Here is a 14,819-nt window from a genome sequence, read left to right on the forward strand (position 1 = left end):
AGTCCACTAGGATTACGTTTCCTTAAAATACTCCATTTACAGAGCCTGTTCTGTTTTTTCCTTTAATCTGTTGTTTCTCTCTGCTCCTTATTTGTGATTATAGTCACAAGTGAACAGATTTTAGTGTGTACAGAGATTGAATGAGATGATGATTATAGCAAACTGTGGAGAAAAACATCTTTTGCTTTATTCTTGCATGTGCAATAGTGAGTTTTGTATCTGTATTCCCTCAAACTGATGATTTCTTCCTAATTTGCAGTGCTGCCAGGCAGAGGTGCTGGTTCCTCTCTTGCTTTGTACCAAACACTGTGGTTTTGGTGACAGGAAGTGTCAGCTGTTGTGAAAACTGTGATCTTGCTTTAATGCAGTAGTGAAGAGAGGCTGAATAAAACTGTCATGTATTCTATAGTGCTAAATAATTACAGAATTGAGAATAGGATTTTTTCCCCGCTTCTGTAGGCAGTTTATCGGGCATCTGAAGCCAAAGCAATGATCTCCAGATATGCAACACTTGATGGTGTGCACTCTAAATTTCTCAAGATTGTCTTTCGATTTCAAACATCTGTTTTCTTTCTTACCCCAGTCACAACAGTGTGGCAGACCACTGCAAAAAGAGCAGGTAAATTTCTGCTAAATTATGCTCCTCTTTGAATATCCAGTCTACCGCCATAAAGGTGGAAGTTGGTTGAATAGAACATAAAATCTCTGAGACACATGGCTGTCTGCAGACCCGAGGCCAGTATTTTTCATGATGGATCAACTGTTCTTTCACTCCCAGCACTTGGTGGAACTGACTCAGCCAGCACAGCTTTGATACTATGGTCAGCCTTCTGTGAGCTTGGCAAAATGCATATGAAGATACTGAATCCCATTAGTCAAAGCAGGAAGCAATGCACAGGAAGCACTCAATAAGGATGCTAAAAACAGGTGTTGAAGCATGGGAAGCTGCAGTGGGTTTTGCGAAGGGAGAAGGTAAATGTCAGGGCAATCTCTTTTTCTCTCCTCTCCCTTTGCCTTATGCACCATGCTAGCAGAACAGCCATCTGAAGCAAGATAATCCGTACTGCAGCGGCAGCTCCTCATTCATCTGTAGTTTTCTTCCTTTATTTTTTTTCCTTTTTTAATAACCTTCCTTCTGAAATTTGGAGATTTGTTCTAAGCCCTCATCTTCTTAGGAGATAGTGCTGCTGAATTGTGTGCTGTTTCTTTAGCACTTGTTCTGTTACCTTCCCTTCTTTGAATTATATGAGTCTTATCTTTGTCCCGAGAGACTCATAACCTTTGCATGCCCTTTCCAGAGAAGAACTATTCTGATTACTAGCAGCATTTTCTAGAATATAAACTAGCAGTGTCTTCTTGGTTGGGTTTAGAACATCAGTAGTGCTTAGCATTGGCCATGCTCCAGTCTTCCACAATATCAGAGCCCTTTCTGATACACTTAATGTATTAAACATCTTGAAAATCCAAATTGGTGCATGTCTTAGTCGTGGTTATTTTCACTTGTGATTGGTTTGTCAAGTGCCTCAGAAGTGCCTTCTCACAGGAGAGTGGTACTATTTGTATTCTTGTTATAAGGCATTGAAAATTACAAGTATTCCTGAAAATGGTTATATGTATTTCTTATATTGCTTTGGAACTTTATAGCCACCTGCTTTGGAGCATGCCTGTCTCACAACACCCCAGTGCCCAGCCTCATTGCAGTGGAGTTATAAGCTTCTGTGGGAGCAACAGATTGCCCAGATCCTTGCCTTAACAGAAGAGAAAAATAATTCATTTTCTCTCCCTTAGGTGGAAACAATCTGGGAGAAACTTGCAGATGCTGTACTTCCAATGGCCAATCTGTGTGTCTGGTAGAGGTATTGAAATATAGCCCCATGGAGACCCAGGCAGCTTTTACTCCCTCAAATGGTGAACAGCATTGAACTGCTACTAGATTTCCATCATCAACTTCAAATCTTGACATGAACCTTCCCCTCCCTGTACTTCAGTGAGCTGCACACTTCCCAAGCCTGGCCATAAATTCCAGTCACACACCGTCCTGTGGGGCATACGCTAAAAGGTCAATGTGGTACTGTATAAATTAGCCAGAGAAGCATTTGAATTGAGTTAAATCTGTTCTCAATGTGACAGAGATGGGCTCTGTGAGGGAAGATGTAATTTTAGGGTCAGATTGGCTGTGGAGACTGAATATTGTTATGAGCAATGTGCTTACTAAAGGGTGAAGAATTAATGCCTGTGCCTCCAAGAAAAGAAGCAGAGGGCAGGAAGGGGCTTCTTCCAGCTGGTCACAATACTGCCCAATTGGCCATGTATCTCACTGCCCAGGTTATTGTTTTCCATGAATTACAAGGTATGGAGCACCTGCTGGTGCAGGGTATGAAGTGGGTTGGGTTTGCCCCTTCACACCTGTGTTAAACCCTGGTAGATATCATCAGTTACTTCTGGTTAGTACAGCTGTGGTTGTGAATGGTGGGGCAGTCTGTGGTCCACCCATCCTCCTTGAATAAAAGGCCAGTAAGAATGTCTCTGTGGCCTCAGGGTTAGGAGCCTGCTATAAGGTAAGAAACTGGAGTTTTGCAGCAGTAGATACACTGCTTGTCTGTGATTTTTGTTTGCTTTATTCCTGTTTTCTCTGCCCTATGTGCTCTCTGTAAGGCAATTAAGAAGTACTCTAAGAAGAGGTGATTAGCTGCTGGGCTGTCCCAGCGACCTGCTGTTCTCCTTTCTGCTTGGTTGTACCTCCTCATTGGTAACTACTAGGCAAGCTGTGGCTGGGGAGTAAGGGGCAGGACATCTGGCAGGTTTGCCTTATGAAAGAGTATTCCATATCTGGAAAGCTCACAGAGCATGGCATGTGTACCAGCTGCTGTCAGACCTAAACAATTGTCCTTGGTGTTACAGATGGCAGGCTTTGTCTTTGGTTCAATATTTTATTCCTTTTTGGAATAGAAAGGCTGTGCTTTTCCATGAACTGAGCTAGATACACATTGCCTTCTGATGCTCTCGATTTCGGACTTGTATTGATGGTAAGAGTGGGCAAAAAGTGGGCTCTGCCACTCTTTTAGCAAACCATTGCTAGTTTTAGTTTGGGAACTCAACTTCTGGATGGCTCAGGGGAAAATGGGCAGGTTGTGATAAAGAATTGCTAGGCTGTGACAGAAAACAGACTGCATAACAGGGAAGCCTGCTACTTTTAGGTGTTTTCCCATGATTCTGCGAATCTTGTGTTTCTCACTCCAACAATAGGTTTTTGCTATGCAAAGGCAAATCCTTCCTCAACACACAGAACTAACAGACTGTTGGGAAATAGTGTAGGCGGCGTTATAACTTTCATGTTGTTTTCATCTTTACCATTCTAAAATTGGGAAGTTTCTTGGTGCTTTTAAATCCTGGCTGACTGGTTTGCAGAGACTGTGTATTGTGGCTCTCTTTAAAATAGAAAAGTCATTCACCTGATACCTCAAGGCTTTGAAAACTTTCTGGAAGGCAGGGATCCAATTTCTGGATTTAATGTTCCAAGCTATGTGTTTGTGTCTGACAAAGGCTGACTTAGCTAGTCATGTATTACAAATGATCAGGGCCATTCGGATTGTATGGAACAGCTTTACTGCATGTTTGCCAGAGCTGCAAGCAGATAGCTTGTTCAGCTACTCTGCCCACATCCGCATGAGGGGGTTTACACTCATGTGAAACGTAGCAAATGGTATTTCTTTGTGCTGATCCTAGTATTAACCTACCTGAGAGCATTAGTGAGCAAAGAGGTATCTTTATAATACACTGTGTGCATTTGGTTTTCTCTTGGTTTTGTATCTGTAACTCTGAATACCTTCTAATTCCCGCCTGTAGGTTGATTTTGCTGGGAGGGTCTGCTTAGATTGCTGTCCTGTTCTGTTTAACTGAGTTTGATCAGATAAAGGATCCATTGCTATGGATCAGCCAATTTCGTATCAGTAAAATAAGTACAGCAATACAGCAATATATTGAAACTAGCAGTTTGCAGACAGGCTGGCACTTCTTGTTTCTTAAAACTGACATCTGGAAACAAGTATTTGTGACTAATGAGCTGCAATTATACAGCAATATTAAAGTGAAATAGGACTAAAAATACCCCATAATGATTTTGATAATACTGTTTTGTTAATGAGAGGATTTGTCCATCTCCACATCAAAGAGAACCTTGTGAGCTCCCTGAGCTTACCCACCTGTTTCTAATGCAGAAATAGAAATGGCTAAGAAACAAGCAGAGACAGCTGCTATGTTCTGACTGCAAATGTGCTGATAAGATCAACTAGTTGGAGAGTGACATGGTAGAGACTGCAAAGTGCACCAGTGTTCGCAGACAGCTAAACTGGGACTTCTGTATCAGTTCAGGGTGTTTATTATGTGGCTGTAACACTCAGAAAATGGTATCTATCAGATCACCAGTGCATTTAGAATTTAATTTGCTCTATCAATTGCAACTGTCGTGCTACTTAGCTGGGGGGGGGGGGGGGGGGGGAAGTAATTTTCTTTCCATTTTGTAATTCTTTCTACAAGCTTTTTCTCTTCTTTCTTCATTGAATTTGTTTAACAAACTGTTTTGAAGACCTTCGCTGGCTTAGCCTGGGTGCTGTTTCTGTGTCTTTGAAATAGAAAAGCTAAAATAGAATCACAGAATCCTTAGGGTTGGAAAGGACCTTAAGATCATCAAGTTCCAACCCCCCTGCCATGGGCAGGGACACCTTATGCTATATCATATCACCCAAGGCCTTGTCCAACCTGGTCTTGAACACTGCGAGGGATGGAGCAATACAGCCTCCCTGGGCAACCTATTCCAGTGCCTCATCACCCTAACAGGAAAGAACTTCCCCTGTTTAAGTTTGAACCTGTTACCCCTTGTCCTGTCACTACAGTCCCTAATGAAGAGTCCATCCCCAGCATCCTTATAGGCCCCCTTCAGATACTGGAAGGCTGCTATGAGGTCTCTACACAGCCTTCTTTTCTCCAGGCTGAAACTGTTATTAAAACATGATGGGGCAGAGGTGATAGGTGAGTGAATGAAGAACCAGAGAGACCTACTGCAACATCCCATCTCTTTTCCTCATTCTTCCCTTGCCACTTTCAAATCTTTTCATTTCTGTGCAGTTCTGAAAGCATGATAATAGTGATGGATGCAGGAAGATCACAGTACTCTGCAAATGCATGTGTATGTGCTGATTTTAAGAAGGGTGGGTTGATTTTCAGAATGAAAACGACAGCTGTGCTCTAGCATCATAGTATAGGACAACTGACAGAGAGGGATCTATTGATGAAGTTTAAGTGCATGATTCAATTAATTTTCATGGCTAATGAAAAGAGGAGGAAGTGCTTAGAAGTAAAGGATTATGTAGAAATTTGCTTACTTGGGTGGATATGGATGGCACAGGATACCTCATGACTGCGGCTTGGGAAATGGATGTTGAGCTTCCAACTCCATGACTTCTCTGTATTTTGTCCTTGGGCAACTTGTTTTTTTTTTTCCTGTAAATCCCTGCCTTCTTAACTTGGATCTTGCTTGAAACATGTAGCCTGTGAAGCGTTTCAGGAGAAAATGAGTGAGATGGAATTTATTACTGTTGGCATCAGAGTGACTTTGAGAGTGATGTCTCCCAAAGTACATTTAAGTCCCATGGTGAGTACCTAACAGAAGACTGTAACTAGTGATTGAAGTGGAGATGAAGAAAAGAGGTAGATGGGCAGGAAGGCAAGAAGCCCTTAAATTCCTTGTGGGTCAGGCTGCACCTGCTGGAAATATGAATACAGGGAGGCTTTCATTGTAAAAATAAGGCCATAGTGGATAATGCAGCAGAAACTGTCTGATTTTTCCTTTGTGCTTGCTGTGCTGGATGGATTACTGCAAAAGGATGTCTTAATTTTCGTAGCACTCCCTACCCCTGTAGCCTGGTGTAAAAGGCATAGCCAGGGCTGAGGTCATTCCTTCTCGTTCCTGACCAGCAGTGGACAGGGTAGGCTCTAACAAGGTTAGTGTCTCAGCTGCTTTGTCACTTGACAGTGTTGCAGGTTGCCCTTAACACTGCTTGGGAATTTGTGTTGCGGCAGAGTAGGAAAAGCGCGTTCAGTAGAGTGGGAGTTGAAGGCCACTCTTGAAATGTGGTCCGGTAAATCCCGGCCTCTGGCAGCCCAGGCTGTTTAGCTATGTTTTATGAACTGGGTCAGATCGTGTCTGTCACAGCTTCCAGATGACATACTCCTTCTGTGACAGTTTTGTCAAGCATTTTGAAAGGGCACAGAAACAACAGCTAGAGGGTCACCGTGAGGCACAACTTGACACATGGGAATTGTTCTCCACAAAGAGCAGCTAGCCAGAGGCAAAGGAATGAGCAAGAGACAGATGGAGGACTCTGGGGTCTCAGTGGCTGTGACTATCCCTATCCTCTCTGTGTTTAGCACTCGCTAACCATGAATGAGCAATAAAAGCATAGTGATGTGCTTATAGTCTCCTGCGCTGACATAGGCGATGGGCCTGCAAGCTATGCAGAATGCCTGTAGACCGACTTGAAACAATTATCCTGCTCATAAGTGATGATTTGCTGCTTTAATTCATATCCTTTTAATCAGAATGCTCCCAGGACTCACCTTCTAGCTTTTCAAAGGTCTTTCCCACCAGCTGGGATACCACTTGCAATGCAGATACTATGACCTTGTTTGTCAGCCTATCAACATGTAACTTGAAATTAGGTTTAGCCCAGATAAAATAATTGCTGTTTGCACAAAGGGTAGTGCTGGTGAGAAGTTCCCCGTGAGGCCATCTAACCTGCCTCAAATGTAATCTAATAGACAGAAATCAAATAAAATAAAATTAAAGCATGCAGCTAATGCATGCAAACTCTAAAATGAATTTGGATTACAACCAGACAGTGAGACTGAGGAGTTGGTTTCTTCATCCATGAAGGAAGCACACTAAACAGTATAAAACCCCAAAGTAACTTAAGGAGATCTTTTGATTTTGAGAATCAATGGGGATGTAAAAGGCAGATGAGGGTTATCATTTGATGGAAAGTGTTTTTCATTACCTGTATATTCTTGCAGTTAGAAAACATGAGTTAGGAGTCTCTTTGTATTTTGGAAACAAGGTATTAGCATAAGAAGCTTTGTTAGATATAGCAGGAAGATAAACTGTCTTTGCAATGCTAGCCATTAGTCTGTCACAACCATGATTTACAGGGATTTTTCTTTTATTTAACCGTTTCTTTTAAAATACGTTCTGAGAGTTTACAGAGCAGAAGATGAAGTGGTGGTGAATGCTCTGAATTGTAACGGTTTCTATAGGAGTGCTTCTTACAGCAAGGAAGAGGGAGATGCTCGTGCTGTGCACTATACAGGTTGTAAAGAGTAGCTGAGCTACAATGGAAGGAGCCAATGACAGCATCAACTGGAAAGTTCAAAGTTCTGCTGGGGAAGTTTTAGGATGCAAAATGCACTGGAATTGAGGAAATACGCTGTGGTTACCAGCTTCATGAAGCAAGTCTGTGTGCTACACCTCAGAAATTCAAACTCATTAGCAGCCACCACTCGCAGAATCATTGAATGGTTTGGGTTGGAAGGGACCTTAAAGCTCATCCACTTCCAACCCTCTGCCACTAGACCAGGTTGCTCCAGGCTGTGTCCAACCTGGCCTTGAACACTGCCAAGGATGGGAAAGTGTTGTCTTCTTTCACGCTATTAAATTGTTTGCTTTAAAGAACCTCCTGGAGATGCTTGTGGGGTTTGAGATTTTTTGGTTGGTTTGTGGGGTTTTGGTGGTTGTGAGGTTGTTTTTTTGTTTGTTTTTTGGGGGGGTGTGTGTTAAATCGGGTATCGCTTAGAAAGCTATCAAATAAAGAACAAAAATCTCTCTTGGGTGAAAACTCCCACTCTTGCAACGATTCATGGAGCAGTGAGGAAGGACATCACATGTTCCACTTCTACTTGTCTTTCTTCTGGGACTGCCAAAGCTGTTCTGCAGCTGGACTCCTTTACTCATGAGAATCTTTTTCTGTGCTTTGTAGCAACTTGGGGGGGGGAAAAGAACACTTTTTCCTTCCTCCAGCCTTTCTACCATCTTATTCCTAAGAAGAAACAAGTTTTCTTCAAATGGACTAGTCATCTTCCTAGCTTTATATTCTGCTCCCTGTAGTGACTGGTGTAGGAAGATATCATTCATTAGAAACCATGTCACTAGCATCTGAAGGGAAGAACTTACTGCCCTTAGACAGCGACTGCTTAGTGTCTTACCATGTACTGTTTGAAACTTCTGCATGCTATCTATTTTATGCAGTGGCAAGTTTTGTTCCACCTAGTTTTCTGTCAAGTATTCTGGGATTCTGATTTCAGTAGTAGAATAGTTGGAAAATACTATGGTATGAACTTCAAGGTTCATCTGTTATCTTCCTTGGAAAACTTATGTGGTCTAAGCAATTAATATGAGCTCTTGATATGAGGTTTGAACACAACATGTTAAAACACGGTGCTGTTTCTAGGGTGCTGTAAGGCAGTAGGGGAATAGAGATTAGGACCGGCAACTAATACTAGATCTGCCACTGGTATGAATTCTGCTAAACATTTCGGGGGGGGGGGGGGAGGTGGGAGATGATGTTCCATTTATCATGTTTTAGACATAAAGTGCTGGTGCCTCCCACTCTGGTCTTTATCAAGATAAAACTTTATACATAGAAAGAGGCTTCTTGTAAGAGCTGAAGTAGGCAGGAAGCTGCACAATTTAGGGGTGGCCAGTACAACAGTCTTCTAAATTAAAGATATTTCTGCATCATTCTGGTACTAAATGCTTCCAGTTTAGTCAAACTCTGCTTCATGTCTCTTACACAAAATAACACGTAGTACAGAAGATGAAAAATGTTGCTGCTTATGTCATGATACAAGATCATTGGAACAATGCCAGTTTTGCTGTCACAATGATCTGACTCAAAGACCCTTTTTATTGCTCCCTTATTCACATTCTTTTGCTTGGTTGTTTGGGAAATTCATCCAAGAACTCGCCATCAAGACAAGATTCATTATTCAAAAGTGGGAGACATTTTTACCTTATCGATCTCTTGTCTGTGCAAAGTGAGAATTTCCTTTGGGATCAGCTCTGGGTAATGCAGTTCTAAAATTTAGGATACATTTGGACAGCAATGATGTAGGAGTCAATTTAGTGATACCACAAATGAGGTGAAGTTGCATAAGGTCCTTTACTGTGAAGTTGTTGGCATAGTGAAGCATTAGAAGATGTTATTCGTAGACTTGTCTGTTTTCTTTCCTCTTCCTCTGAGTTTTTCGTACGCAACATAAGGCTCAAGTTAAAACTCTCATAACTTGCTTACTGCAGGAGAAATGTGGGATAATATTTTTAAGAAACATTCCCTGCCAGGATATTTCTGGAGCAATGGAGTGATAAATATCAAATCAAGTCAAGACCAAGAATTTAATTTTTCCCATCAGAGCCAATCTGTGATGCTTTTTATCTTAACAAAAATTGATATTTTATCCCTTTGATAATGAGAGGATCTGATTGCACTTCCTTTTAATATATTTTATTTCTTACAAGTCATTCCCTGAGGAAGAACTCAAGTCAGAGGCAGAGATGGAGCTGTGCTTCTTAAAGTCACAACACATTTAATAATAAACATTGTTTTTTATGCTGTAGGTGGCATTAGGAGGGGTTTAAACCCCTGTTCTGTGCAGACGGTTTATGGGTAAAAAGCTGTTTACTGCAGAACTTGTCCTTCGTAGAGCAGAACAGCTTAAAGGACTGTACAACAGATAACTTGTTTCCCTGTTGATTTTGGACATTACTCCCAGTGGTGAACGAAACACTATTAAGTGCTCCATTTTCCATGTGCACTTTAGGGTTAACAGACCCCAGTGCAGGCCCTAAGTTGACCTCGGTCTGCTTCAGTCACAGAAAGACTGGAGAAAATACTGAGATCTTCACACAGCATTTTACCTTCTCTCTCCTGCCTAGATTCTCAGAAGGAGATCTTCCCAGAAAAATAAGGTCTTCAGGACTGGATCCGTTGAAAGCAGTTAAGAAAACAAATGCCCGTTGGGTTATTTTTGTCACCAGCTACTGTGAGACTGTTGTGTACAGAATGGCTTCTTGTGCTCTGGGCAATGTGGTTTTAATGTTAACTTCTACATCTCCACAGGGGATATTCTTCAATATAATTCACTGATATTCACCCTAAATGTACCTATGTGAAGTTTCATCCCATTAACCCTGGCTTCACCCTAGTTTAGTACTCTAAGCAATTCCTCTTGCTGCTGTGCCTGTTCTCAAGGCAATGGCAATGACAGGCATAGGGTGCTACTGGGTAAAGGCCGAATCTCTCATAAGCAAGCAATATGCGTTGGGGCATTACTCGGAGTGTGAAAGCCATTTACTCCTGGAGTGTGCCCCGGGGGTGTCCCCTCTGCAAGTGATTCCTGCTGCAGACTGTCCATCTGTCGCCCTCCATTTCTGCAGAGAAGCTATTAAATGCTGTCTGCAGAGCTGGGGACATGGCCGGAGGGCAGCTCATGCCTCAATTCACAAGTCAGATGCTCTTCCCTTTAGGTGCAAAGTCAGCTTGATCCCTTTAGGAATCGGATACTTGGAGGTCTCTCAGGCTAGGGATGAAACCAGGAAGTGCAGAGTTGTTGCTCTTACAATGTTGAAATGTGCCTTGCAAATTAGATAGATGAGCTGTGAGTGAGTAGTGGGTATACAGAATGAAATGTAAAGGCAAGGAAAGAAAATATTGCTGTTTTGGAGCTGAAGTCTTATTAAAGTCCTGTCTGTCCTATTTGGGCAAATTCTTTCTAGAGTACCGTGTGTCACCAAAATCCTATTAAACTGTCACATAAATTATCAGAGTTTCCTTTTTCCATCACTGTGGATTACCCAGGGAGATATTTTTATGACAATGGAAGCTTTTTCAGTCTGCTCCTCCTGCCTGATTTCATTTCAGATGAAATCCTTCTCTCAGAAAAGAGCCTGTGGATTTCATAGCTCTTCGCATCTCTGCACTTTGCCTGTACAGCAGTTATCCTGCAGGTCTCTGCTGCACTTATCTCCATTCTGCACCTTCTTTTAGGCATGGGACAGTTTAGGGCGGTGCTGCCACTTCCCTAATCATACCAAATGAGAAGTCTGTTTTAATGGAGTTCTGCTCCAGTGTCTTCTAGTCTTCTGAGAATCCACTGACTGGTTCTTCTCTCAGGCCAGTGTTATCTTCATACAAAAAAATCCAGAAGGTGAAAGAGTCACATAGGTACCTAATTAGAAAATACTTCTTTTCCACTTGACATATCTTAGAGGTCTTGCATCTCTGCAAGGCAATCTACATTTTTCCCATGCTGGCTGAAAAACACATGGATTGATGGCCAGACTGCAGCAGTACAAAATACTTGAGTATCTGAAATTGCCTGCTGCCACAGACCAAATTAAGGCTGTAATGCATGTGTTACAGAAGCAGGGGATGACAGATCCTTGCCTGCCTTTGACAGATAATCTGGAGCTCCCTATATCAGCTGGCTAGATAATGTTGGGAGGGCTGTTGGAGCTTCTCACCCCATTCAAAGGATGCATACACAGAAGCTGAGAACCAGTAGACTTAAGAATAATAGATGGGCTTTGGAAAATAATTCCCAATGAAAGGGGTCCCAGTAATTGTATTACTCCGATCTTAAGGTAGTAGGACTGTCATTAACTGAGCAAGACAACTTTCTGCAAGTATTTCTCATCTGTATGTGAGAAGAAGCCCAAATGATGTCAAAATGTCATGATGATAAAATATTTCTGATTAGTTTCTAACTAGCAGCTAATGTTTAACATAAAGTGGATAGCATTAAGTAATAAGCAGATATCTTACACCAAAAAGATCAAAGGAGGTGGCTGAGGTTCCCTGTGGGCTGGAATAGTGATTCCAGCAGCTCTCAGAGCACTGAGGTAATTCCAGAGGACTAGATCTTGGACCAAATTTCCAGTGGGGTGGTTATAATGACCTGTGTGGCTGCAGGCCTGATAACAGATGTTGTCTGGGCACTGCAGCAGAGCAGCACAGTCCAGGGCTTTAGGAGTAAGGACCTAGCAGACAGCAGTGAAGAGGGCACAGCGGTGAAGGCAGCCAGGTTACTGCAGACTGGCTCAGCTGACAGACAGTAACTTGCATTTCTTTTTATGCAACACAGTCCCAGACAGAGAACAACTGATTGCTATCACTCTTTATAGCAGCCTTTTGCAGTCTAAAGGTTATCTCCTTCCTCTCTGCTCATCTTTCCAAGTTTAAAATCCATTTTCTCCAATTTTTCTTCCTAAGTTATGACTTCTGAACCCCTTTATCATTTATAATGACCTCTTCAGTTTTTATCCAATTGATTTTTAAACTAGGTGCTTTGGCTAAGCTTCCAGTGGTAGGCTGTGTTTCTGAGAGCTCTTCAGGAGCAACTACAGGAAACATGCTGACCAACTGGAGGGCTGTGATCCAGCTGGGTTCAGAACAGTAACATGGCACATGGCTAATGTTGTTACCAGCTAAAATTCAAAGTAAATAAGGTAGCAGCAGTATTTAAAGCATCTTTGTTCCATGTGCATTTTCATTCAGATCTCTTTTAAAGTAAAGGAAATGAGATTTTAAAGTTAGAGAAAACCCACATGTGTAAACTTAATCAGAATTTAATCACGGCCTCCAAAAACTGGCAACAGAAAGAAAATCTTCCTCAACCCATTTTAATTTTTCTGAACACTGATAGTGTTTCCTTATTTGCCTGCAAGATCCCAGTTTGCCCCTTGAAACATTTTAAACGATTCTTGAGTAGTTGCTTAGGTGCACCCTTATACAGTTGAAGATGTCATGCCCAGGGAGGTTGTGAATGCTCTATCCCTGGCAGTGCTCAAGACCAGGTTGGACGAGGCCTTGGGTTGTATGGTTTAGTGTGAGGTGTCCCTGCCCATGGCAGGGAGGTTGGAACTGGATGATCTTAAGGTCCTTTCCAACCCAAACAATTCTATGGTTCTATGATTCTATGTCCCTGCTCATTGCAGGCGGTTTGGACTAGGGGACCTTTGGAGGTTCCTTCCAGACGATTCTATGCTGGCCAGCAGTCCTGCAGCTATTTGGTGTTTTGCTCGCTGGGTTGAGCACAGAAAAATAACAGCGTTCCCTCGCTCTGTCCATTGGTACACCCCATCTTCCGCGCTTTGCCTCGCTAACTCATCCGCATCCCCCATACCCTGCTGACCGCCGCATCCCAAAGCGGCTGAAGGGAGCGCGGGGAGCCGCCTCTTTCGCGAGAGCTGATGTCGCGATGTGGGCGGGGCCAAGCGCGGTGGCGGGAGATTGAAATGCATCGTGAGCGCGCCGAGGAAGGGAGTGAAGTGCCGAGATTTGTGGCGGCCGCAAGTCCCGCTCCCGCGGTGACCCGGTGATAGGTGGTGCAGGAGAAGGGGTTTGCGGCCGTCCCCCGAGGTGGAGGCACTTGCCTGTCATCAGGCTAGTAGGGTATCTGCACTGTAACAGCCGCGGTGTTGAAGTCTGATGTTACCCAGGCAGCTCAGAGCGCTGCAGTGTGGTACCGTATGCCAGTGGATGTCGAGCTGGTGTATCCAAACATGGATCATAATGTGGTGGTTGGAAACTTCAGCTAGAATAATTCAGGTGCACACGCTTGGTGCTAGTTATAAGCTGAAATGATTTGCAAATGCCTCAGTTTAATGGCTTTAAACTGAAAGAGGGTGAGCTATAAGGATGAAACTCTTCACAATGAGAGTGGTGAGGCATTGGTATAGGTTGCCCAGAGAAGCTGTGGCTGCCTTATCCTGGCAGTGTTCAAGGCCAGGTTGGATGGGGCTTTGAGCAACCTGGTCATTGGAAGGTGTAAGGTGTCCCTGCTTGTGGCAAGGGGTTGGAACTAGATCAGCTTTAAGGTCCCTTCCAAACCAAAGCATTCTATGATTCTAGGTTTTCCATGGGTTCTGAAAATAAGACTTATTTTTTCACCAGTCTTCCACAAAAGGTACACTTTGATTTGAACAGGAATTAGTTTGTGTGGATTTCACTTGGCTTCAGTTATACAGAAGGTCATAATAGTTGTGGTTCCTGCTGCCTTCAGAGCTTGGGATTTTGGAGTCTGCCCCAAAATGGACTTGACAACTTGCTTAATGATTTCCTGGAGTTAGAAACCAGCAGTAGTAGGGTGTCAGGCTGCACCAAGGCTGGACAGTCTGTACCTATAGTCCCTGATCACCTCTGATTCAGAGGTGAATGAATTCATAAAATACATGCACAAAAGGAGGTTGCCAAGCAACTTGGAGCCTGAAACTCCCCTGCCAAGCTATGAAGGTAGAGAACAGTCAGCCGAGGCAATTTGTGATGTTCACTTCTTTTCTGTATGTAACAGTAATAATACATATAATACAGACCAGCTCGAGACAGGAATCGCTCATTGATAATTCGGGAAGACAACAGGTGGTCCTGCCAGACTGTATTTTGCCTCTGGTTTAAGATGTGCTTGATTCTAGAGCATTTAGCTGAAGCAGGGTCAGCAAGGAGCAATGCTGGGGTGGGGGAAGTAGGGAGGAAAAAATTATTCTATCTTGAGACAACTGAAAGACTGACAACAGCAAAGTTTTAGGAGGGGAGTAAAGTGTCTGACACAGATTCTGGCTCAGATCAGTTTTGGGTTTTCTGTGATCTCACTATTTGATGCTTTTTACAAACATACTTTAATATATTCATTGTACATCACACCATATCTTGTCTTTTCTCTGGCTTTGCATAACTCTGCAGCCTTGGGCATATCAAGATGTATCCAGGACAGGA

General features: G+C 42.9%; 1 protein-coding gene across 2 annotated transcripts in view; it reads left to right on the forward strand.

Annotated features, from left to right (window-relative positions):
• Positions 1-14,819, forward strand: part of AGBL1 (AGBL carboxypeptidase 1) — a 284,698-nt gene that overhangs the window by 93,023 nt on the left and 176,856 nt on the right. The window lies entirely within an intron of this gene.

Source organism: Pezoporus wallicus, unplaced genomic scaffold (genome assembly GCF_028554395.1).
Source record: "Pezoporus wallicus isolate ANWC-B61680 ecotype Strahan unplaced genomic scaffold, APGP_CSIRO_Pwel_v1 contig_3952, whole genome shotgun sequence".
Taxonomy (NCBI): Eukaryota; Metazoa; Chordata; class Aves; order Psittaciformes; family Psittacidae; genus Pezoporus; species Pezoporus wallicus.